The following is a 23391-nucleotide window of genomic DNA, read 5'->3' as shown; positions in this document are numbered from 1 at the left end:
TATACTTGAGGTTCACATCTTTAGTGCTTATTTTTCATGATGGTTGCTAAGATAATATTAGCCAAGGGAGGGCAGGTATGTGTATGCTTAATTCAAGCGTAAGGTTGTTGATTTTTCCATGACACTCGAGAATCTTGTTTGATTCTAAAATCACGAACACAAACACACTCAAATGTGACAACACTTCTACTTTGCACAATGAAATTACATACATCAGTGAATCACCGAGTGCTCATGACAATTTTTTACTTTTTAAACCCTTTACTATCAATGATCTCAACTCCTTTTGTGTCACTGAACTTTGGCTCACAGATCTACCCACTAGCAACCTTCGAGCTCCACTAAGAGGTTTGCTCCCTTGGTCTTTTGGATATGCCTGCTTGTCAACCATATGACTCCTTTCATAAGTTGAACTAGGGCTCCACTACTCTGCCTCCTAATGACCCATCGATTCCTTTCATGAACATTGTACTTGAGGTCTTCTAGACTACCCACTTGTCAATGTTTTGGATGCTCCAGATTGCTACTCCTATGTCACCCTAGATCTAGCCGTCTCAACTGCCCTTTCATCCTTCAAAGCTCAACCCTTAGGGTTGTTGAAAAATGTGTAACTAGGTTTGGTCTTCTTTAATATTAAATGTATTCTTGTGAAATATAAAATGAAAAAAATTATTATTGAAGCATGGATTTCATGGTCAAGTCCTTTTATTTTATAGGTCAAGCACCCATTGAGTGTTTCTAAGGTTTAAGAGTCATTGTCATATATATTGAAGACCCAATGGGTACATTGTTTCATGTAAAGAAAAATTGTTTTTGTCTTTAAAGTGTTGAAATTCCCTCAAAGATCAAGTCGGCCTACATGAAGAGCCACATCTACCCTTGAAGAGGGCTATATATAGAGACAAACTCGTCCTCCATTAGACACTCACTCACATCTCATTCTTTGCGAAGAAGAGGACCAAGAGAAGTCGAAGAAGACAAATGAAAAGGAAGTCGAAGTGCTTGGGCTAGTTATATCTCTCCTACATGAAAGTCGAAGCTAGGGTTTCTACGCTAGAGTTGTCTTTGGTTCGATCTTGAAGGAAAGAGAGAAAATAAGTGAAGCGAAGGTGTCTTAGAGTGTCTCACTAGCCCTAAGTCTCAAGAAGGGGCATGCGAAGGGAAGAGGAGGCTATACGAAGAAGATCGAAGTCTCTAAGAAGAGCAACAATAGTTGCAGCAGCTGCCGGGAGACAACGTTTCGGATCTACAGTGGGAGGTGGAAGTTCTTGCAGTAGGAGGCTGAATTGATCTTGATCTTGGAGGGTATTTGTCTAAGTCACTAGGTCATGGTATTCATCAATTGAAGGATCTATAAGAAGAGAAAATATTTGAGGGTTTTCCCCTCAATAGGAGGGGTTTTTGCCCTGGCTTGCAGCCTATATACTGTGTCACTGTTCTTATTGTTTTTGTAGTTGTTTGATGTATCTCACACTGTGATAATAAGTAACAAAGCTAACAAGGTAAAATATAACACAAACAATTATCAATTTAAAAGAGAATTAACATGCTCACTACCCTATTGAATTCTCAACATGGTATCAAAGCTAAGGTCATCTAAGGGTATCATGAAGATCTCCTCTACAACAAAGAAGTTCATCAAGATGATTGCAAGCCATCTCAAGAAAGGTAAAAGGGAAGCATGGAGTTTTCTATTCTCTTTGGCACATTCCAAGATTAAGACATTTGGGTAATTGATAGTGGTTCATCAAGGCACATGACTAACCATTCCAATCAATTGAAGAACTTATCAAAAGGAAAATTTGCTTATTCAGTGGAAGTTGGAGATAACAAGAGCTATCTTGTGAAAGGCGTTGGATCAACCTCCATAAAGCTAGAAGATGGAAGCAACATTCACCTCAACAACATTCTATTTGTCCCAGGTTTGCACAAGAATTTACCTTTCCATTTCAAGTCTAGAAGAAAAGGGTGATAGAGTAACTTTCATGGATGGTAAGGCCGTTGTATGGAGTAAAGACTCAAGTATAGATCAAGCTAAAGTCATTGGCATTCGAGAAGGAAGAATTTACAGACTAATGTCTCTTGTGGCCCAAGCCCTAGTTCACATTGAAATTAGCCCATGTGAACTCTGGCATAGAAGATTTGGGCATTTACATTTCAAAATCCTTCCAACTCTAAGTTCCATAGTAGATGACATTTTGAATCTAAAAGAAGATCATGAAGGAGTTTGTAAGCGATGTGCATTAGGCAAAAATACCAAGAGACCATTTGGAAGCAGTGCTTCATGGTCAAAAGAAATCTTGGATCTCATTCACTCCGATGTATGTGGCCCTATGACTCCTAAATCTCTTGGAGGTCATCTATATTATGTCACATTCATCGATGATCATTCAAGAAAAACCTGGGTTTACTTAATGAAAACCAAGGACGAAGTATTTCCAAAATTTCAAGAATTCAAAGCTGAAGTGGAAAACCTTACAGGAAAAAGAATCAAGATATTAAGATCTGATAATGGAGGAGAATATACATCCAAAGAAATTATAGCATTCTATAAGGAGTCTGGGATTAAGAGGGAGTTGATAGTCCCATACAATCTCGAGCAAAATGGAGTTGCAGAATGGAAGAATAGATCCATTGAATAAAGTGTAAAAGCAATGTTACACGATCAAGATCTTCCTAAGCTCATGTGGTGAGAAGCCATGAAGACCGCTGTTTACATTCAGAATCGAAGTCCCCACAGATCTCTAGACAACAAAACTTTGGAAGAAGTGTTCATTGGAAAGAAGCCATTTGTAGATCATCTTCGAATCTTTGGGTGTCCTGTATATATCCACATACCCAAGGATAAAAGAAAGAAGTTGGATCCTTTAGGAATGAAGGGAACATTTGTTGGGTACAACAACTCATCAAAAGCTTATAGGATCTACATGAAAGATGGACATCACATAGAAGTCAATCGTGATGTCATATTTGATGAAAGCATAGCTTTCAAGAAATCAAAGGAACTTTCCATAGACTCTGATGATGAAGAACTTCCCGTAATTGAAGAGGATGTGGATATGGGAGAAGAAGAATCACACCATGAATAAGAAGGTCCTAGTGAGCCCGTTCACCCTGTGGTTATTCCTAAGACAAGAAAAAGACCTAATTGGTTAAAATCTACTCTACTTGATGCAGAATGTCATGAGGCAGCGAAAGGATCATTAAGAGAAAGCAAGAAACCCAAAAGATATTTTGGGTATGCTGCATACTTGACAAAACTAATAGAAGCAGAACCATCCACTTTTGAAGAGGCTATAAATAATAAAGAATGGAAGGATGCCATGAATGAAGAGTATCAATCTATAATGAAGAATGGAGTCTGGGAGATCGTACTTAGGCCCGAAGACAAATCTGTGGTTACTACCAAGTGGATCTATAAAATCAAACATGCAGCAGATGGAAGTATAGATAAATATAAAGTAAGATTTGTGGCTAGAGGCTTCTCTCAACTTGAAGGCATCGACTATGAAGAGACATTTGCTCCAACAACAAGATATACAACGATTTGATCATTAGTCTCTCTAGCAGGATGGGATGGAACATCCACCAAATGGATGTCAACATTGTTTTTCTGAATGGCACAATAGATGAAGAAGTCTATATAGAACAACCCTTGGGATTCAAATTTAAAGATAGGAAGGCATATGTTTGCAGATTGAAGAAAACATTATATGGCCTTAAGCAAGCACTAAGGGCATGGTATGCTAGAATGGATGCATACCTACAAAGAATAGGCTTCACAAAAGGTTCTGCTGATTCAAACCTTTATATTAAGGTTGTAGATGGAGAGCCTGTAGTCATTCTTCTGTATGTAGATGATCTTCTCTTGATAGGTGTAGAAGGCTGAATTGAAGAATGTAAGAAGCAACTAGCAGCAGAATTTGATATGAAGGATTTTTCGCTGATGCATTAATATATGGGACTAGAAGTCTCTCAAGGATTTGATGAAGTCTATTTGGTTCAGGGAAGTACATGATGAAGATGTTGAAAAGGTTTGACATGATGGATTGCAAACCTATGACCACTTCGATGATCACAAACTTGAAAAGAATAAGGAGTTATGAATCTAGCCCTGTGGATCCTTCCAAGTATAGACAACTTATTGGCTCATTGATGTACTTGGTGAATACTCTACTAGACATATGTTTTGCAGTAAATGTTCTCAGTCAATTCCAAGTGGAGCCGAAGCATGATCATTGGGTAGCAACAAAACATATTATGAGATATCTGCGAAGAACCAACCACTACTGTCTAAAGTATGATAGAAGGAATGACGTTCAACTGATTGGATATACAGATTTCGACTGGGGAGGTAGTGAGCAAGATGGAAGAAGCACTACGGGAGAATGTTTCAGTTTGGGATCCTCCATGGTCTCATGGATGAGCAGAATGCAAGACACAATTGCTTTGAGTAGTGCTGAGGTTGAATATGTTGCAGCCTGTGAAGTAAGCAGAGAAGTAGTATGGTTGAGGAAGCTGCTATCCGACCTGTTTGAAGGACTAATGGACCCTACAGTGATACTTTATGATGACACCAATTGTATACGTTTGTCTAAGGATCCATTGTTTCATGGAAAGACAAAGCATATAAACAACAAGTATCACTACATTTGAGAGCTAGTACAAAATGGTGTGCTGCAACTACAATATATCTCTACTAATGAGCAGGTAGCTGACATACTGACAAATTCACTTCCCAACAAGAAGCTTGTATACTTGAGAGACAAGCTTGGGTTGGTTGATGTTATCGTCCCTAATTGAGAGGGAGAGATAGCCACTATGTTCTTGTCTTCACTTGAGAAGAAAGAATGGAGGATTGGGTAACCATCTGACATTCAATATTCTTTGATAACGAGGTAGAGCATTTAAAATAAGAGTAGTCCTGAACCGATATTCTTTGAGGATTAGCTACCCAAGATAAGAATAGTCCAATGAAGGTCATACTCGTTGAACACCCGGGTGGAGTATGTTCCTTGAGAGATGAAGATTATGGTGTTTATACGTCATTGGTCTTGCCAACATTGTGCTTTGATCTTGTGGAGAGGTAAAGTTATTAGTCAAGGACTTGCTATGTTACAATGCTGGTTAAATATGATGCTAGATAGATGGGTTACCAATCCGAACCTTTTTATGAGACCTCTTCAGATTGAGAATGACCATGTACCTCTTATGAATACCTCCCTAGTTGAGAGGGAGTTGAAAAATGTGTAACTAGGTTCGGTCTTCATAAATATGAAATGTATTCTTGTAAAATATAAAATGAAAAGAAATTATTATTGAAGCATGGGTTTCATGCTCAAGTCCTTTTATTTTATAGTTCAAGCACACATTGAGTGCTTCTAGGGTTTAAAAGTCATTGTCATATATTTTGAAGTCCCTATGGGTACATTGTATCTTGTAAAGAAATTTTGTTTTTGTCCTTAAATGTCAAAATGCTATCCAAGATCAAGTTGACCTATCAAGTCGGCCTACATGAAGAGCCACATCTACCCTTGAAGAGGCCTATATATAGAGAGGAACTTGTCCTCCATTAGACACTCACTCACATCTCATTCTATGCGAAGAAGAGGACCAAGAGAAGACGAAGAAGAAGGACGAAAAGGAAGTCGAAGTGCTTGGGCTAGTTCTCTCTCCCACGTGAAGGTCAAAGCTAGGGTTTTTGCACTGGAGTTATCTTTGGTTCAATCTTGAAGGAAAGAGAAAAAAGAAGTCAAGCGAAGGTTTCTTACGGTGTCTCACTAGCCCTAAGTCTCAAGAAGAGGCGGCAAGCCAAGGAAAAAGGAGGCTATACGAAGAAGATCGAAGTCTCTAAGAAGAGCAATAGTAGTTGCAACAGTTGTCAAGAGATAGAATTTCCGATCTACAGTAGGAGGTCAAAGATTTTGAAGTAAGAGGCCGAGTTGATCTTGATCTTGGAGGGTATTTGTCTAAGTCACTAGGTCATGGTATTCGTTAATTGAAGGATCTATAAGAAGAGAAACGATTTAAGGGTTTTCCCCTCAAGAGGAGGGGTTTTGCCCTTGGCTTGTAGCCTATATACTATGTCACTCTTATTATTGTTTTGGTAGTTGTTTGATGTATCTCACATTGTAATAATAAGTAACAAAGCTGACAAGGTAAAACATAACACAAACAATTATCAAGTTAAAAGAGAATTAACATACTCATCGCCCTATTGAATTCTCAACATGGGCTTCCAAAATTACCCATACGCACTCAACACCATGACTAATCTAGGACTTCCAAGGCTGTAGTTTCTTCTGCAATTTGTCTCCTTAAATTGTCCAGATCTAGGGTAATTCCAAACAACCCACCAACAATGATAAGATGCATTCTAAAGGGATTCCAAAATTACGCGTACATAGTGAACACCATGACTAATCTTGGGCTTCCAAGACTTTTGTTTCTTCTGTAATTTGTCTCCTTAAATTGTCCAAATCTAGGGCTATTCCAAACAACCCACCAACAATGATAAGATGCATTCTATATCCCTGTTCTTAGGGCTAATTACAATTGTTGTTCAAACCTTTGAACAAACCTTCTCTTTTCCTTTACTACATCACCCTTGTCGTTCTCTTTCCATCTCAAACTTCTACCCACAACAAAGAGTCATCTGCCTTCCTTTCTAGGGTCTCGACCCTCTTCATTCATCACAAATCTGGGCTATTCTTTCACTGAGATTTGGATAGACCATAGGATAGCTCTCTGCATAGGAAGAAGCCCTAACTAGGGCATATCAAAATTGTTGTCCAAAACCTCATGGATAACCCTCCAACCTTAGCAATCTATCTTATTGAGGATGCTGCCACTTAGCCTCCAAGCAACCACAGTTTGGTCATTTTCTTGACTGATATCCTAAGCCTTGCTACAGATCTTTGCGGCCCCAAATCTAGGGTTACCTCAGACCTGCGATACCCTTCTTCCAGCCCTGTACTTGTTGCATTGGTCCTCTAAGGCATGCGACGTTACTCCAACTTTCTTCCAATCCTCACAACATACCAAAAAAATCTTATTCTAGGTGTTTTGGCCCTCTAATAAGGTACAAAAATCGGCGGCTAGATCATAGAAGTACCACTGATATTAGCCTAGAACTTTCCACCCTTTTCCACAAGTCTTTTCCACTACTTGGACACACAGACTTGCCCACTGAAACCCTCACCAAACTCAACCAACATCCTCCTTGAGGCTAAAGCAGAGCATGAGACCAAAAGACAAACATGAAACCCTTCTTCTTGCTCTTTATCTAGATTGGCTTCCTGAGGTTACACATTGCTCCATGGCCTTTTTAACACGAAACCCTTCTTGCTCTTTATCTAGATCGGCTTCCTGAGGTTACACACTGCTCCATGGCTATTTTGTTTTCATCAGACACAACAAACCGTAAGGTACCATGATTGGCAAAGTTGTTGCATACGTCTGTCACTCCTATGTGACACTGCAAAAAATATGCGTTGAATTCTCAGACCAAAAAGTGCGAAGACTGATTGCTTTCATACCCAAATGAATTTCTTTCTTATCAAATAATTTTGCCTTTGCTCATATTAAATATAAAGCTAAATATATGCCCATCCAATCCACATAGGATAATCACCAATGGGATTTATATCAAACTCAGTGATCAAATGTTTCTCCAATTTCCAGATAGACAATATTAACCCTTTAGTGGCCAAAATAACCTAAAGAACATTGTGACTACAATTATAGAAAATTTAGTGGATACTATCAAATATGACCAAATCTCCTTTTTGCGCAGTAGCTTTGTTGATGCGTGCTCATGACTGCAGATTGTAAGAGAAAACCCTCTTTAACTGCTCCAAAACAGGGAACAAGTTGACCTTATGCTTGACTTTCATCTAAAATACATAAATTCGTTATAAGATCGATAGTTACATATCTTTCCAAAAGTTCTACATTTGAGCTTGAAACGACAAGCCACTGATGCAATTTAATAAGTCATAAATCTCCATAGCTCGACCTTATGTACACAAATCTGCTATCTAAATAAGAAGTCTTTGAAGCAACAAATGTTTCTCCCAAAAGTTCTAGCTTAAAACTAGTAACCCTTTCCCCTTGACATATGACAAGCAATTAAAAATCCCTGAGATCACCTAGAAGTATCGAGCAATTGAAGAAGCCCTGAGATCACCTAGAAGCTATCAAGAACCATCCGCAAACCATAAGTATTAGTGATAGTCATAGAATTGGGTTTGGCAGACACTGCAATAACAAATCATCTCCTCACTATGAATCTCTAAAACAAAACCAAAATGGTGGCGTTCACATAAGTACGCAAAAGATTATTCATTCAAATTACTATGACATGACTATATTGAATTACTCAAACCATTTGATATATGGATAGCTTAAAGGCTAATTTAGCTAACGCTTATCACAAGTTCTTAGAGTAAGTCTGCTTGATTTTCTATTTCAAAAGCCCTCTCTCTCTAAAATAATTAAAGGCATTGGTTGAATTCAATGTGTTATGGTATAAATACAAAATGAAACAATTAAAGCACATTTGTTGGTGTGTAGTAAGTTATATTTACTACAATCCATCAAAATTATGGATACATGAAATACAAGATGGATTATCCTGCTTTATATAACAAAACTCAGAGACAAGTATGTTTCATATTATGATTAATTATTGCATTCAATTCTCATGTTTAAATTGTATATTGATATGAATATCTTATTATGTATTTTTTGTAGATGTCTTGTTCTAGTGAGCATGAGTACGTGGAATACAAAATGGAGTGTTTATCATTATATAACAAACTCGAGAGGAGATGTGTTTGCTATTATGAATAATTATTGGTTTTTTAATATGCTTACCAGTACTATCTATGTTTGGATTTTAATGTTATTCATCCCACTTATTTTCCTTTCAAGTGAGGAAAGGACACTACAATAGAGATAATGTGCAAAGGGGAAGTTTGCAATTTTTGTTTGTTATTGTCTACATGTTTTGTTTTTACTGAGTTTGAGCATAGTCATGCTTTTTGTTGTACAAGTTTAGCTTTGTTTTACATTTTTTTCCTCATTTCTTGTAGTTTGGTCTTGGATTTGTTCATTGGTCATGCAATAGGAAAGGAAGGCAGCAAGGAGAGAAAATCAAAGAGATAAGATGGAGCATATCATTTCAAAAGCAACAAGGAGAGAAAATCAAAGAGATAAGATGGAGCTTATAATTTCATAAATGAAGGTCAATCACCTTGACTATATGCAATGCATTACACTCACAATTATCTTTCGCTCATTTGTGAATCCATTTGCTTGCTTTTCAATTTATTTTGTTTTATATGTGGTCTCACACTCAACTATATCGATTTGCTTTGTGTAGTGAGCGACCACAATTGTATAGCCTATGAAGGTCAAGGTGAGGATACCCTAGACATTCTACCAACGTAGCTTGTACGATTGGTAAGCCATATTTTTTCCTACATAAGAATATTGTCCTTTAATCCACTGAAATATTTGTTTTTTGTGGATCGATTTATAATTTTATCCTTTTGTCATGCCTTCAGGGTAATAGGATCTTGTTAATGGGTGTGAAGCTTGAGATTTTCCAAGAACTTCAACACAGAATAAAGGGAAATGCTATATTGAGGTTCACAATTTCAGGTCTTATTGTTCATGGTTGTTGCTGCTATAACATTAGCCAAGGGTGAACATGTATGTGTATGATTAATTTGTCACTCTATATATTTGTTATTCGTTTTCTCTCGTGGTTTATTTGTGATCTGATATATAATATTACTTTGTGCAATGAGTGACTATAGTTGCAGTATCTAAGATGGTGCAGCGTATGTGTTCTTTCTCCACATCACATGCACACCTCCACATAATGTGCCTTGTAAAGGAGGTGGGTAAGGTCGAGTAGACAAGTATACTAACCCTTCAACCAATCAACCATCGTGCTAACATACAATTACTGCCTTGTGGACCCTAGGATTTTGGGTGTTCAATATGATTAGATATGCTTAGATTGTTTTTCCGAAAAAATTATATGTTATGAAAACATTGTTTTTATTACTTGTAGTAAAAGTATATCTGGTTTATAAAATTTATATTTTTTTGAGATATAGCACAAAATATAGCTGGATTCGAACTAATTTGCATGACAAGCTCATACCTTCAAACTCTCTAGTTTAAATTCTATTAGAAATCTAATATTTTATTGTATATCTAGTGCAAATGGCTTGTTCCCTTGAGCATGAATACATGAAATACAAAATGGACTCTCCACTTTTATATTATAGTGTTAAGGAAAGGTGTGTTTCTTATGACGATTAATTATTGTGTTTGACTCTTTAGTTTAACTTATATAACAATTCTAATATTTTATTTTTTATCTTTTATAGATGGCTTGTTTTGATGAGCACGAACAAGTGGAATACAAAAGAGTGTCCATCGTTATAAAACAAACTCTAGGGGAGGTGTGTTTTCTATTATGAATAATTATTGGTTTTGAAATATGTTTACCATTACTAATTGTGTGTATATTTTAACATTATTCAACCCACTTTTTTTCCTTTCAGCAGAGGACAACACATTGCAGGAGAGATGGTGTGCAAAGGGGATATTTGCAATTTTTCTTTGTTCTTGTTTGGATGTTTTGTTTTCTGAGTTTGAGCATGGCCATGCTTTGAGTTGTACTTATTTTCCTTTGTTTTTTTTTGGGCTCATTTTTTGTAGTTTGGTCTTGGTTTCATTTGTTGGGTGTGTTGTACTCGTTTTCCTTTGTTTTCTTGTTTTTTGTAGTTTGGTCTTGGTTTCGTTTGTTGGGTGTGGAAAAGGAAATGAAGGAAGCAGACAGAGAAAGAAATGAAGGAAGCAGACATAGAAAATGGAGGTTATTGTTCATAAATGAAGGTGAGTTAACATACCTATATGCAGTGCATTTCACTTAAAAGTATCTTTTGCTAATTTGTGGCTCCACTTGTTTGTTATTCAATTTATTATGTGTTATCTATGCTCTCATAATCAACTATAATGATCTTCTTTATGTAGTGAACGACTACAATTGTATAATCTACAAAGGTCAAGTGGTGAAGATACACTAGAAATTCTACAAACTTGGCACAAAGGATGGGTGAGCCATACTTTTCTCCTACAAAATACTATTGTCCTTTAATACACTGGAATATTTGCTTTTTGTACAACAATTTATCCTTTTGTAATGGTTTCGAGGTAGTATGATCTTATTCATGCATGTGAGATTCAAGAATTTTTCCAAAAACTTTGATATGAAAGAAATAGAAAAGCTATACTCGAGGTTCACATCTTTAGTGCTTATTTTTCATGATTATTGCTAAGATAATATTAGCCAAGGGAGGGCAAGTATGTGTATGCTTAATTCAAGCGTAATCTTGTTGATTTTTCCACTACACTCAAGAATCTGGTTTGACTCTAAAATCAGGGACACAAACACTCTCAAATGTGACAACACTTCTACTTTGCATAATGAAATAATATACATCAGTGAATCAACTAGTGTGCATGACAATTTTTTACTTTCTAAACCCTCTACTTGTTTACAACGGTGTTAGGGCTCACGTACTAGGGATCACGACCGTTACATACAACCCTAATGTAAGGACACAACTAGGTCTTGGTGTCAACTACTATGAACCCAGTCTACCCTAAACAATGTACACTTGACCTACTTGTTGACAACATGCACTATAGCACTTTCAGTCCACGTACCTTGAACACATATGGCAGATCCTGTTGCCGCCCAATCTGCTGATCAGTGCACTTGCATCTTCAGTTTCCACTATGAATGATCACAACTCATTTTGTGTCATTGAACATTGGTTCACGGATCTGCCCACTAGCAGTCATCTAGCTCCATTAAGAAGATTTCTCCTTGGGTCTGCTAGATATGCCCTCTTGTCAACCATATGACTCCTTTCATAAGCTGAACTAGGTGTCCACTACTCTGCCTTCTAACAACCCATTGATTCCTTTCATGAACATTGTGCTTGAGGTGTTCTAGACTACCTACTTGTCAACGTCTTGGATGCTCCAGAGTGGTACTCCTAGATCTAGCCCTCTCCGCTGCCCTTTCATCCTTCGAAGCTCAACCCTTAAGGCTTCCAAGATTGTCGTTTCTTCTGCAATTTGTCTCAAATTGTCCAGATCTAGGGCTATTACAAACAACCCACTGACAGTGATAAGATGCATTCTAAGGGGATTCCAAAATTACCCATACACAGTGAACACCATGACTAATCTAGGGCTTCCAAGACTTTTGTTTCTTTTGGAATTTGTCTCCTTAAATTGTCTAGGTCTAGGGCTATTCCAAACAACCCACCAACAATGATAAGATGCATTTTATATCACAGTTCTTAGGGCTAATTACAACTGTTGTTCAAACATTTGAACAAACCTTCTCTTTTCCTTTACTAAATCAACCTTGTCGTTGTCTTTCCATCTCAAACTTCTACCCACAAAAAAGAGTTATTTTGTCCCTTTCTAGGGTCTCGACACTCTTCATTCATCATAGATCTCAACTATTCTTTCACTGAGATTTGGATAGACCATAGGATGGCTCTCTGCATAGGAAGAAACCCTAACTAGGGCATATCAAAATTGTTGTCCGAAACCTCATGGACAACCCTCCAACCTTAGTTATCTATCTTCTTGAGGACGCTACCACTTGGACCCCAAGCAACCACAGTTTGGTTAGTCTTTTGACTGATAACCTAAGCCTTGCTACAGATCTCTGAGGCCCCAAATGTAGGGTACCTCGGACCTGCGGTACCCTTCTTCCAGCCTTGTACTTGTTTCATTGGCCCTCTAAGGCATGCGGCGTTACTCCAAATTTCCTCCAATCGTCACAACATATTAAAACAACCTTATTCTAGGTGTTTTGGCTCTCTAATAAGGTACATGACTCTACGGCTAGATCATAGAAGTACCACTTCTATTAGCCCAAAACTTTTGACCCTTTTCCACAAGTCTCTTCAACTACTTTGATGCACAAACTTTCCCACTGAAACCCTCACCAAACTCAGCCAATGTCCTCCTTGAACCTAAAGCAGAGAATGAGACAAAAAGACAAACATGAAACCCTTCTTCTTGCTCTTTATCTAGCTTGGCTTCCTGAGGTATGCAGCCTCCTTGGATCAATCCTCACTTGAGAAGAACTGCACTTGTTGGATAATCAAATGAGTTTCTCAACTTCCCTTCTTATTTTTTTCTCATGAGGGTAGACTTTGCCCTCAAATGGCGTATTTCCAAGCCTAGGCCGACTTGAAGCTTCTAGACAAACCCCAACTAACTTAAGGAAAAGTAATTTCTTTATTTGATCAAGACCCTTCATCGTAGCCTTAGTTCACCCTTTTTCCTCTAAGGGTTCTCCACTTGCAACAATGAATAAATAATAATTCCTTGTCTTGATTTCACACACACACCTTGGGTACAAAATCCCAATGCTTGGGTTCTTTGTTTACGAAAGGACAAACCCTTTTGTGGTGCAAAATCACATAAACCCAAGCATAGGTGGTCTGACAATGATGACTCCTCCATCAATAGAGATCTAGTCTTATAGAAGCACATTTCACTTAATTTTGCACTTTCATTGATGGAATGGATCTGAGGTACGCCAAGAAGCTTAATTGATACTTTTCTCCCAAAGAACTCTTTGAGATCGTCTTTATTGTCTGTAGTGAAATCATTTAAATCCAAAACATTTTTCTATATCACTGCAACCCCTTTAATTTTGTGTTGTGTAGATGCAAACATAATGTTGTAGCCAAATAATTGTGCAGCTTTATATATCGTTGGGTGTTTCAATCGCTTATGCGTGTTAGCAGAATTGAAGAGAATGGAGGTTAATGTTTGCATACAAATTTAAGACGGAATGATTTTTATAGTCGTGGAACTTGCAAAGAAAGAAGTCTCGATAGGTATGAGAAGACCACCTTTGTACTAGAGTTCTTTAAGCTAAACACAATCACCAGCCCAGAGTTTGTATAAGCGGCATTAGCGTCGGGAAAAACTTGTGAAGAAGATAACAATTTTCTTGTATGGGAACTCATTGAGCAAAACTATGCGCGAAAGTCCTATTTTATGATATTCATTTTGTTTGATATGGTAACTAGCAAGGTTAGCAAGTTGTATGAGAGCTATATTTCCCACAAACATAAGGAAACCAATGTTTTCTGCAGTGATTCTCCTCACATGCATGGCTAGCCTAATCTTCTTGTAGGCTGAAAATATCGTTGAAATCACCACCCAACCTACGCACTGCGCCATGGCCCTTTTGTTTTAATCAGGCACAACAAACCGTAAGTTACCATGATTGGCAAAGCTATTTTATATAGTTGTTAGCGTGTCACTCCTGTGTGACACTGAAAAAATATGGGTTGAATTCTTAGACAGAAAAGTGCGAAGACTAATTGCTTTCATACCCAAAGGAATTTCTTTCTTTAACTATTTTCCCTCTGCTCATATTAAATATAAAGCTAAATATATGCCCATCCAATCCACATATGATCATCACCATTGGGATTTATATCAAACTCAATGACCAAATGTTTCACCAATTTCCAAGTAGACAATATTAACCCTTCAGTGGCCAAAAATACCTAAAGAACATTGTGTCTACGATTATAAAAAATCCAGATGGTACTATCAAATATGACTAAATCTCCTTTTTGCCCAGTAGATATGTTGATGTGTGCTCATGACTGCAGACTATAAGAGAAAACCCTCTTTAATTGCTCCAAAACAGGGAACAACTTGACCTTATGCTTGACTTTCATCTAAAATACAGAAATTCGTTATAAGATCGATATTTACATATCTTTCCAAAACTTCTACATGTGAGTTTGAAACGACTAGCTACTGATGCAATTTGATAAGTTATAAATCTCCATAGCTCGACCTTATGTACACAAATCCGCTATTTAAATAAGAAATTTTTGTAGCAACATATGTTTTTCCCAGAAGTTCTAGCTTGAAACTAGCAACCCTTTCCCCTTGACATATGACAGGGAATTGAAAAATCCCTAAGATCGCGTAGATGTATTGAGCAATTGAAGAAGCCTTGAGATCACCTTGAAGGTATCAAGAACCATCCGCAACCATAAACATTAGTGATAGTCATAGAATTTGGTTTGGCAGGTTTTGCAATAACAAATCGTCTCCTCACTATGAATCTCTAAAACAAACAACGAAAATGTTGGCCTTCACACAAATACGCAGAAGATTATTCATTTAAATTACTATGACGTGTCTATATTGCATTACTCAAAACAATTTGATATATGGATAGCTTCAAGGCTATATTAGCTAACCCTTGTCACAAGTTCTTAGAGTAAGTCTGCTTGATTTTCTGTTTCAAAATCCGTGTCTCTCTCGTCTCTGGAGAGAGGGCTACCACCATGGTAATTCAATGTGTTATGGCATAAATACAAACTGAAACAATTAAAGCGCATTTGTTGGTGTGTAGTAAATTATATTTACTACAATCCATCAAAATTATGGATACATGAAATACAAAATGGATTATCCCCCTTTATATAACAAAACTCAAAGACAAGTATGTTTCATATTATGATTAGTTATTGCATTCAATTCTCCAGTTTAAATTGTATATTGATTTTAATATCTTATTATATATTTTTTGTAGATGACTTGTTCTAGTGAGCATGAGTAAGTGGAATACAAAATGGAGTGTTCATCATTATATAACAAACTCTAGAGGAGGTGTGTTTGCTATTATGTAATATGAATAATTATTGGTTTTTTAATATGCTTACCATTACTATCCATGTTTGGATTTTAATGTTATTCACTGCACTTTTTTTCCTTTCAGGTGAGGAGAGGACATTGCAGTAGAGATAATGTGCAAGGGGGGAGTTTGCAATTTTTGTTTGTTATTGTCTACATGTTTTGTTTGTTGAGTTTGAGCATAGTCATGCTTTTTGTTGTACATGTTTAGCTTTGTTTTACATTTTTTTCTCATCTTGTAGTTTGGTCTTGGATTTGATTATTGGATGTGCAATTGGAATGGAAGGCAACAAGGAGAGAAAATCAAAGAGATAAGATGGAGCTTATCATTTCATAAATGAAGGTCAATCACCTTAACTATATGCAATGCATTTTACTCACAGTTATCTTTCGCTAATTTGTGAATCCATTTGCTTGCTTTTCAATTTATTATGTTTCATATGTGATCTCACACTCAACTATATCGATCTGCTTTGTGTAGTGAGCGACCACAATTGTATAGTCTATGAAGGTCAAGGTGAAGGTACCGTAGACATTCTACCAACGCAGCTTGGACGATTGTCAAGCCATATTTTTTCCCTACATAAGAATATTGTTTTTTAATTGACTGAAATATTTGTTTTTTGCGGATTGATTTATCCTTTTGTCATGCCTTCAGGGTAGTATGATTTTGTAAATGGGTGTGAGGTTTGAGATTTTCCAAGGACTTCGACACAGAATAAAGGGAAATGCGATAGACACACAATAAAGGGAAATGCGATATTGAGGTTCACAATTTCTGGGCTTATTTTTCATGGTTGTTGCTGCTATAACATTAGCCAACATCGAATAGGTATGTGTATGATTATTTTGTCGCTCTGTATATTTGTTATTCATTTTCTCTTGTGTTTTATTTGTGATCTCATATATAATATTACTTTGTGCAATGAGTGACTATAGTTGCAGTATCTTAGATGGTGTAGCAGATGTGTTCTTGCTCCACATCACATGCACACCCCCACACAACGTGCCTTGTAGAGGAGGTGGGTAAGGTCGAGCAGACAAGTATACTAACCCTTCAACTTATTAACCATCGTGCTAACATACAATTATTGCTTTAGATATGCTTAGATTGTTATTCTGAAAAAATTACATCTTATGAAAACATTGTTTTTATTACTTGTAGTAAAATTATATGTGGTTTATAAAATTTATATTTTTTTGAGATAAAGCACAAAATGTAACTGGACTCGAACTAAGTTGCATGACAAGCTCATACCTTCAAACTCTCTAGTTTAAATTCTGTTAGAAATCTAATATTTTATTGTATATCTAGTGCAAATGGCTTGTTCCATTGAGCATGAATACATGAAACACAAAATGGACTCTCCCCTTTTATATAATAGTCTTAAGGAAAGGTGTGTTTTTTATGACGATTAATTATTGCATTCTACTTTTTAGTTTAACTTATATAATTATTCTGATATCTTATTTTATATATGTTGTAGATGACTTGTTTTGATGAGCACGAACAAGTCTTATACAAAAGAGTGTCCATCGTTATAAAACAAACTCTAGGGGAGGTGTGTTTTCTATTATGAATAATTATTGGTTTTGAAATATGTTTACCTTTACTAATTGTGTGTATATTTTAACCTTATTCAACCAACTTTTTTCCTTTTAGCAAAGGGCAACACATTGCAGGAGAGATGGTGTGCAAAGGGGATATTTGCAATTTTTCTTCTTGTTTTGATGTTTATTTTCTAAGTTTGAGCATGGCCATGCTTTGAGTTTTGCTTTTTTTTTTTTTTTTTCCTTTTTTTGGCTCATTTTTTGTAGTTTGGTCTTGGGTTCATTTGTTGGGTTTGTTGTACTCAATTTCCTTTGTTTCCCTTTTTTTCTCGTTTTTTGTAGTTTGGTCTTGGTTTCATTTTTTGGGTGTGGAAAAGGAAATGAAGGAAGCAGACAGAGAAAATGGAGGTTATTCTTCATAAATGAAGGTGAGTTAACATACCTATATGCAATGCATTTCACTTAAAAGTATATTTTGTTAATTTGTGGCTCCACCTATTTGTTATTCAATTTATTATGTGTTATCTATGCTCTCATAATCAACTATAATCATCTTATTTATGTAGTGAACCAGTACAATTGTATAATCTACAAAGGTCAAGTGGTGAAGATACACTAGAAATTCTACAAACTTGGCACAAAGGATGGGTGAGCCATACTTTTCTCCTACAAAATACTATTGTCCTTTAATAAACATGAATATTTGCTTTTTGCACAACAGTTTATCCTTTTGTAATGGTTTTGAGGTAGTATAATCTTATTCATGTGTGTGACATTCAAGATTTTTTCCTAAAATTTTGATATGAAACAAATAGGAAAGTTATACTTGAGGTTCACATCCTTAGTGCTTATTTTTCATGATTGTTGCTAAGATAATATTAGCCAAGGGAGGGCAGGTATGTGTATGCTTAATTCAAGCGTAAGCTTGTTGATTTTTCCACTACACTCAAGACTCTGGTTTGACTCTAAAATCACGAAGACAAACACACTCAAATGCGAAAACACTTCTACTTTGCACTATGAAATAATATACATCAATGAATTAACTAGTGCGCATGACAATTTTTTACTTTCTAAACCCTCTACTTGTTTACAACGGTGTTGGGGCTCACATACTAGGGATCATGGCCCTTACATAAAACCCTGATGTAAGGACACAACTAAGACTTGGTGTCAACTGCTATGACCACCAATCTACCCTAAACAAAGTACACTTGACCTACTTGTTGACAACACACACTATAGCCCTTTTAGTCCACGTACCTTGAACACATCTGGCAGATCCTGTTGCCACCCAATCTGTTGATCAGTGCACTTGCATCTTCAGTTTCCACTATGAATGATCACAACTCCTTTTTCGTCATTCAACTTTGGCTCACGGATCTGCCCACTAGCAGCCTTCTAGCTCCATTAAGATGTTTGCTCCTTGGATCTTCTAGATATGCCCTCTTGTCAACCATATGGCTCCTTTCATAAGCTGAACTAGGTGAACACTACTTTGCCTCTCAACAACCCATTGATTCCTTTCATGAACATTGTACTTGGTCTTCTAGACTACCCACTTGTCAATGTCTTAGATGCTCCATAATGGTACTCCCAGGCCACCCCAGAACTAGCCCTTGGGGCTTCCAAGATTGTCATTTCTTTTGCAATTTGTCTCCTTAAATTTTCCAGATCTAGGGCTATTCCAAACAACCCAACAACAGTGATAAGATGCTTTCTAAAGGGATTCCAAAATTACTCATACACAGTGAACACCATGACTATTCTAGGGCTTCCAAGGCTTTTGTTTCTTTTGGAATTTGTCTCCTTAAATTGTCCATATCTAGGGCTATTCCAAACAATCCATTAACAATGAAAAGATGCATTCTATATCACTGTTCTTAGGACTAATTACAACTGTTGTTCAAACATTTGAACAATCCTTCTCTTTTCCTTTACTACATCACCATCATCATTGTCTTTCCATCTCAAACTTCTACCCACAACAAAGAGTTATCTCCTCCCTTTCTAGGGTCTTGACACTCTTCATTCATCACAGATCTGGGTTGTTCTTTCACTGAGATTTGGACAGAGCATAGGATGGCTCTTTGCATAGGAAGAAACCCTAACTAGGGCATATCAAAATTGTTGTCCAAAACCTCATGGACAACCCTCCAACCTTAATAATCTATCTTCTTGAGGATGCTACCACTTAGCCCCCAAGCAACAACAGTTTGGTTATTTTTTCACTGATATCCTAAGCCTTGCTACAGATCTCTCAAGCCCCAAATCTAGGGTTACCTCAGACCTGCGGTACCCTTCTTCCATCCTTGTACATGCTACATTGGTCCTCTAAGGCATGCATCATGGCTCCTTACTCCAACTTTCCTCCAATCCTCACGGCATACCAAAACAACCTTATTCTAAGTGTTTTGGCCCCCTAATAAGCTACAGGACCGCGGCTAGATCGTAGAAGTATCACTGCTATTAGCCCAGAACTTTCGACCCTTTTCCATAAGTCCCTTCCACTACTTGGATGCACAGACTTGCCCACTGAAACCCTCAACAAACTCAGCCAGCATCCTCCTTGAACCTAAAGCAGAGCATGAGACAAAAAGACAAACACGAAACACTTATTCTTGCTCTTTATCTAACTCTGCTTCCTAAGGTATGCAGGCTCCTTGGATCAATCCTCACTTGAGAAGAATTGTAATTGTTGGATAATCAAATGAGTTTCACAACTTCCCTTCTTATTGTTTTCTCATGAGGGTAGACTTTACCCTTAAATGGCGTGTTTCCAAGCCTAGGCCGACTTGAAGCTTTTAGACAAACCCCAACTAACTTAAGGAAAATTAATTTCGTTATTTGATCAAGACCCTTCATCGTATCCTTAGGTCACCCTTTCTCCTCTAAGGGTTCTCCACTTGCAACAATGAATAAATAATAATTCCTTTTCTTGATTTCACACCCACACCTTGGGTACAAAATCCCAATGCTTGGGTTCTTTGCCCACAAAAGGGCAAACCCTTTTGTGGTGCAAACTCACACAAACCCAAGCATAGGTGGTCTGACAGTGATGACTCCTTCATCAGTAGAGATCTAGTCTTATAGAAGCACATTTCACTTAACTTTGCACTTTCATTGCTGGAATGGATCTGAGATACGCTGAGAAGCTTCATTGATACTTTTCTCCCAAAGAACTCTTTGAGATCTTCTCTAATGTTTGTAGTGAAATCATTTAAATCCAAAACATTTTTCTATATCATCGCAACCCCTTTAATTTGTTTTGTGTAGATGTAAACATAATGTTGTAGCCAAACAACTGTGTTACTTTATATATCGTTGGGTGTTTCAATCGCTTATTATTCTAGCAGAATTGAAGAGATTGGAATATAAAACGGAATGATTTTTATAGTCGTGGAATGAACAAAGAAACAAGTCTCGATAGGTATGAGAAGACCACTTTTGTATTGGAGTTCTTTAAGCTAAACACAATCACCAACCCAGAGTTTGTATAAGTGACATTAGCGTTGGGAAAAACTTGTCAAGAAGATAACAGTTTTGTTGTATGGCAACTCATTGACCAAAACTATGCGCGAAAGTCCTATTTTATGAGATTCATTTTGGTTGGTTTGGTAACTAGTAAGGTTAGCAAGATGTACGAGAGCTATATTTCCCACAAACATAAGGAAACCAATGTTTTCTGCAGTGATTCTTCTCACATGCATGGCTGGCCTAATCTTGTTGTAGGCTCCAAATATCGTTGAAATCACCACCCACCTACACACTGCTCCATGGCCCTTTTGTTTTCATCAGACACAACAAACCGTAAGTTACCATGATTGGCAAAGTTATTGTATATAGTTGTTAACCTGTCACTACTATGTGACACTCCAAAAAATATGGGTTGAATACCTAGACTGAAAAGTGCGAAGACTAATTGCTTTCATACCCAAAGGAATTTCTTTCTTTTCAAATTATTTTCTCTTTGCTCATATCAAATATGACGAAATCTCCTTTTTGCCCAGTAGATATGTTGATGTGTGCTCATGACTGCAGACTATAAGAGAAAGCCCTCTTTAACTGCTCCAAAATAGGGAACAACTTGACCTTACGCTTGACTTTCATCTAAAATACAGAAATTCGTTATACGATCGATATTTACATATCTTTCCAAAACGTCTACATGTGAGCTTGAAATGACTAGCTACCGATGCAATTTGATAAGTTATAAATTTCCATAGCTCGACCTTATGTACACAAATCCGCTATTTAAATAAGAATTTTTTGTAGCAACATATGTTTTTCCTAGAAGTTCTAGCGTGAAACTAGCAACCCTTTCCCCTCGACATATGACAGGGAATTGAAAAATCCCTAAGATCACGTAGATGTATTGAGCAATTGAAGAATCCTTGAGATCACCTTGAAGGTATCAAGAACCATCCACAAACCATAAGCATTAGTGATAGTCATAGAATTGGGTTTGGCAGGCATTGCAATAACAAATCATCTCCTTACTATGAATCTCTAAAACAAACAGCGAAAATGTTGGCCTTCACACAAATACGCAGAAGATTATTCATTCAAATTACTATGACGTGACTATATTGCATTACTCAAAACAATTTGATACATTGATAGCTTCAAGGCTATCTCAGCTAACCCTTGTCACAAGTTCTTAGAGTAAGTTTGCTTGATTTTCTGTTTCAAAAGACCTCTCTCTCTCCTCTCACAAGAGAGAGCTCCCACCATGGGAATTCAATGTGTTATGGTATAAATACAAACTGAAACAATTAAAGCGCATTTGTTGGTGTGTAGTAAGTTATATTTACTACAATCCATCAAAATTATGGATACATGAAATACAAAATGGATTACCCCCCTTTATATAAAAAAACTCAAAGACAAGTATGTTTCATATTATGGTTAATTATTGCATTCAATTCTCCAGTTTAAATTGTATATTGATTTTAATATCTTATTATGTATTTTTTGTCGATGTCTTGTTCTAGTGAGCACAAGTAAGTGGAATACAAAATGGAGTGTTTATCTTTATATAATAAACTCTAGAGGAGGTGTGTTTGTTATTATGAATAATTATTGGTTTTGAAATATGCTTACCATTACTATCTATGTTTGGATTTTAATGTTATTCACCCCACTTTTTTTCCTTTCAGCTGAGGAGAGGACACTGCAGTAGAGATAATGTGCAAAGGGGAAGTTTGCAATTTTTTGTTTGTTATTGTCTACATGTTTTGTTTTTGTTGAGTTTGAGCATAGTCATGCTTTTTGTTGTACACATTTAGCTTTGTTTTACATTTTTTTTTCTCATTTCTTGTAGTTTGGTCTTGAATTTTTTTATTGGATGTGCAATAGGAAAGCAAGGCAGCAAGGAGAGAAAATCAAAGAGATAAGATGGAGCATATCATTTCATAAGGCAGGAAGGAGAGAAAATCAAAGAGATAAGATGGAGGATATCATTTCTTAGGCAACAAGGGGAGAAAATCAAAGAGATAAGATGGAGGTTATCATTTCATAAATGAAGTTCAATCACCTTAACTATATGCAATGCATTTCACTAACAATTATCTTTCTCTTATTTGTGAATCCATTTGCTTTCTTTTCAATTTATTATGTTTTATATGTGGTCTCACACTCAACTATATCGATCTGCTTTGTGTAGTGAGCGACCACAATTGTATAGTCTATGATGGTCAAGGTGAAAATACCCTAGACATTTTACCAACGCAGCTTGGACGATTAATAAGTCATATTTTTTTCCTACATAAGAATATTGTCCTTTAATCAACTAAATATTTGTTTATTGTGATTTGATTTATCCTTTTGTCATGCCTTTAGGGTAGTATGATCTTGTTAATGGGTGTGAGGTTTGAGATTTTCCAAGAACTTTGATACAGAATAAAGGGAAATGTTATATTGAGGTTCACAATTTCAAGGCTTATTGTTCATGGTTGTTGCTGATATAACATTAGCCAAGGGCGAACAGGTATCTGTATGATTATTTGTTATTTTGTATATTTGTTATTCATTTTCTCTCATGGTTTATTTGTG

The 23391-nt window shown here is 36.6% G+C and overlaps 2 long non-coding RNA genes across 2 annotated transcripts; both read left to right on the top strand.

The window, feature by feature from the left end:
* The first annotated feature begins 6384 nt into the window (after positions 1-6384).
* On the top strand, positions 6385-15770 carry LOC149140040 (uncharacterized). The gene is made up of 7 exons (XR_016264727.1): positions 6385-9247; positions 9386-9465; positions 9570-9717; positions 9825-9907; positions 10407-10481; positions 10587-10917; positions 15686-15770. It is a non-coding gene; the product is annotated as an uncharacterized LOC149140040 (long non-coding RNA).
* A 492-nt stretch (positions 15771-16262) lies between these two features.
* LOC149140039 (uncharacterized) lies at positions 16263-23306 on the top strand. Its single transcript, XR_016264755.1, has 7 exons — positions 16263-16309; positions 16445-16618; positions 16726-16808; positions 17274-17348; positions 17450-17765; positions 17904-17985; positions 22497-23306. It is a non-coding gene; the product is annotated as an uncharacterized LOC149140039 (long non-coding RNA).
* Positions 23307-23391: the final 85 nt, after the last annotated feature.

Source organism: Pinus tabuliformis, chromosome X (genome assembly GCF_031772625.1).
Source record: "Pinus tabuliformis cultivar Carrire ecotype Pingquan chromosome X, CPIR1, whole genome shotgun sequence".
NCBI classification, from domain to species: Eukaryota; Viridiplantae; Streptophyta; class Pinopsida; order Pinales; family Pinaceae; genus Pinus; species Pinus tabuliformis.
The sequence above is the reverse complement of the archived record's forward strand: the minus strand, read 5'-3'. Positions and strand labels throughout refer to the sequence as shown.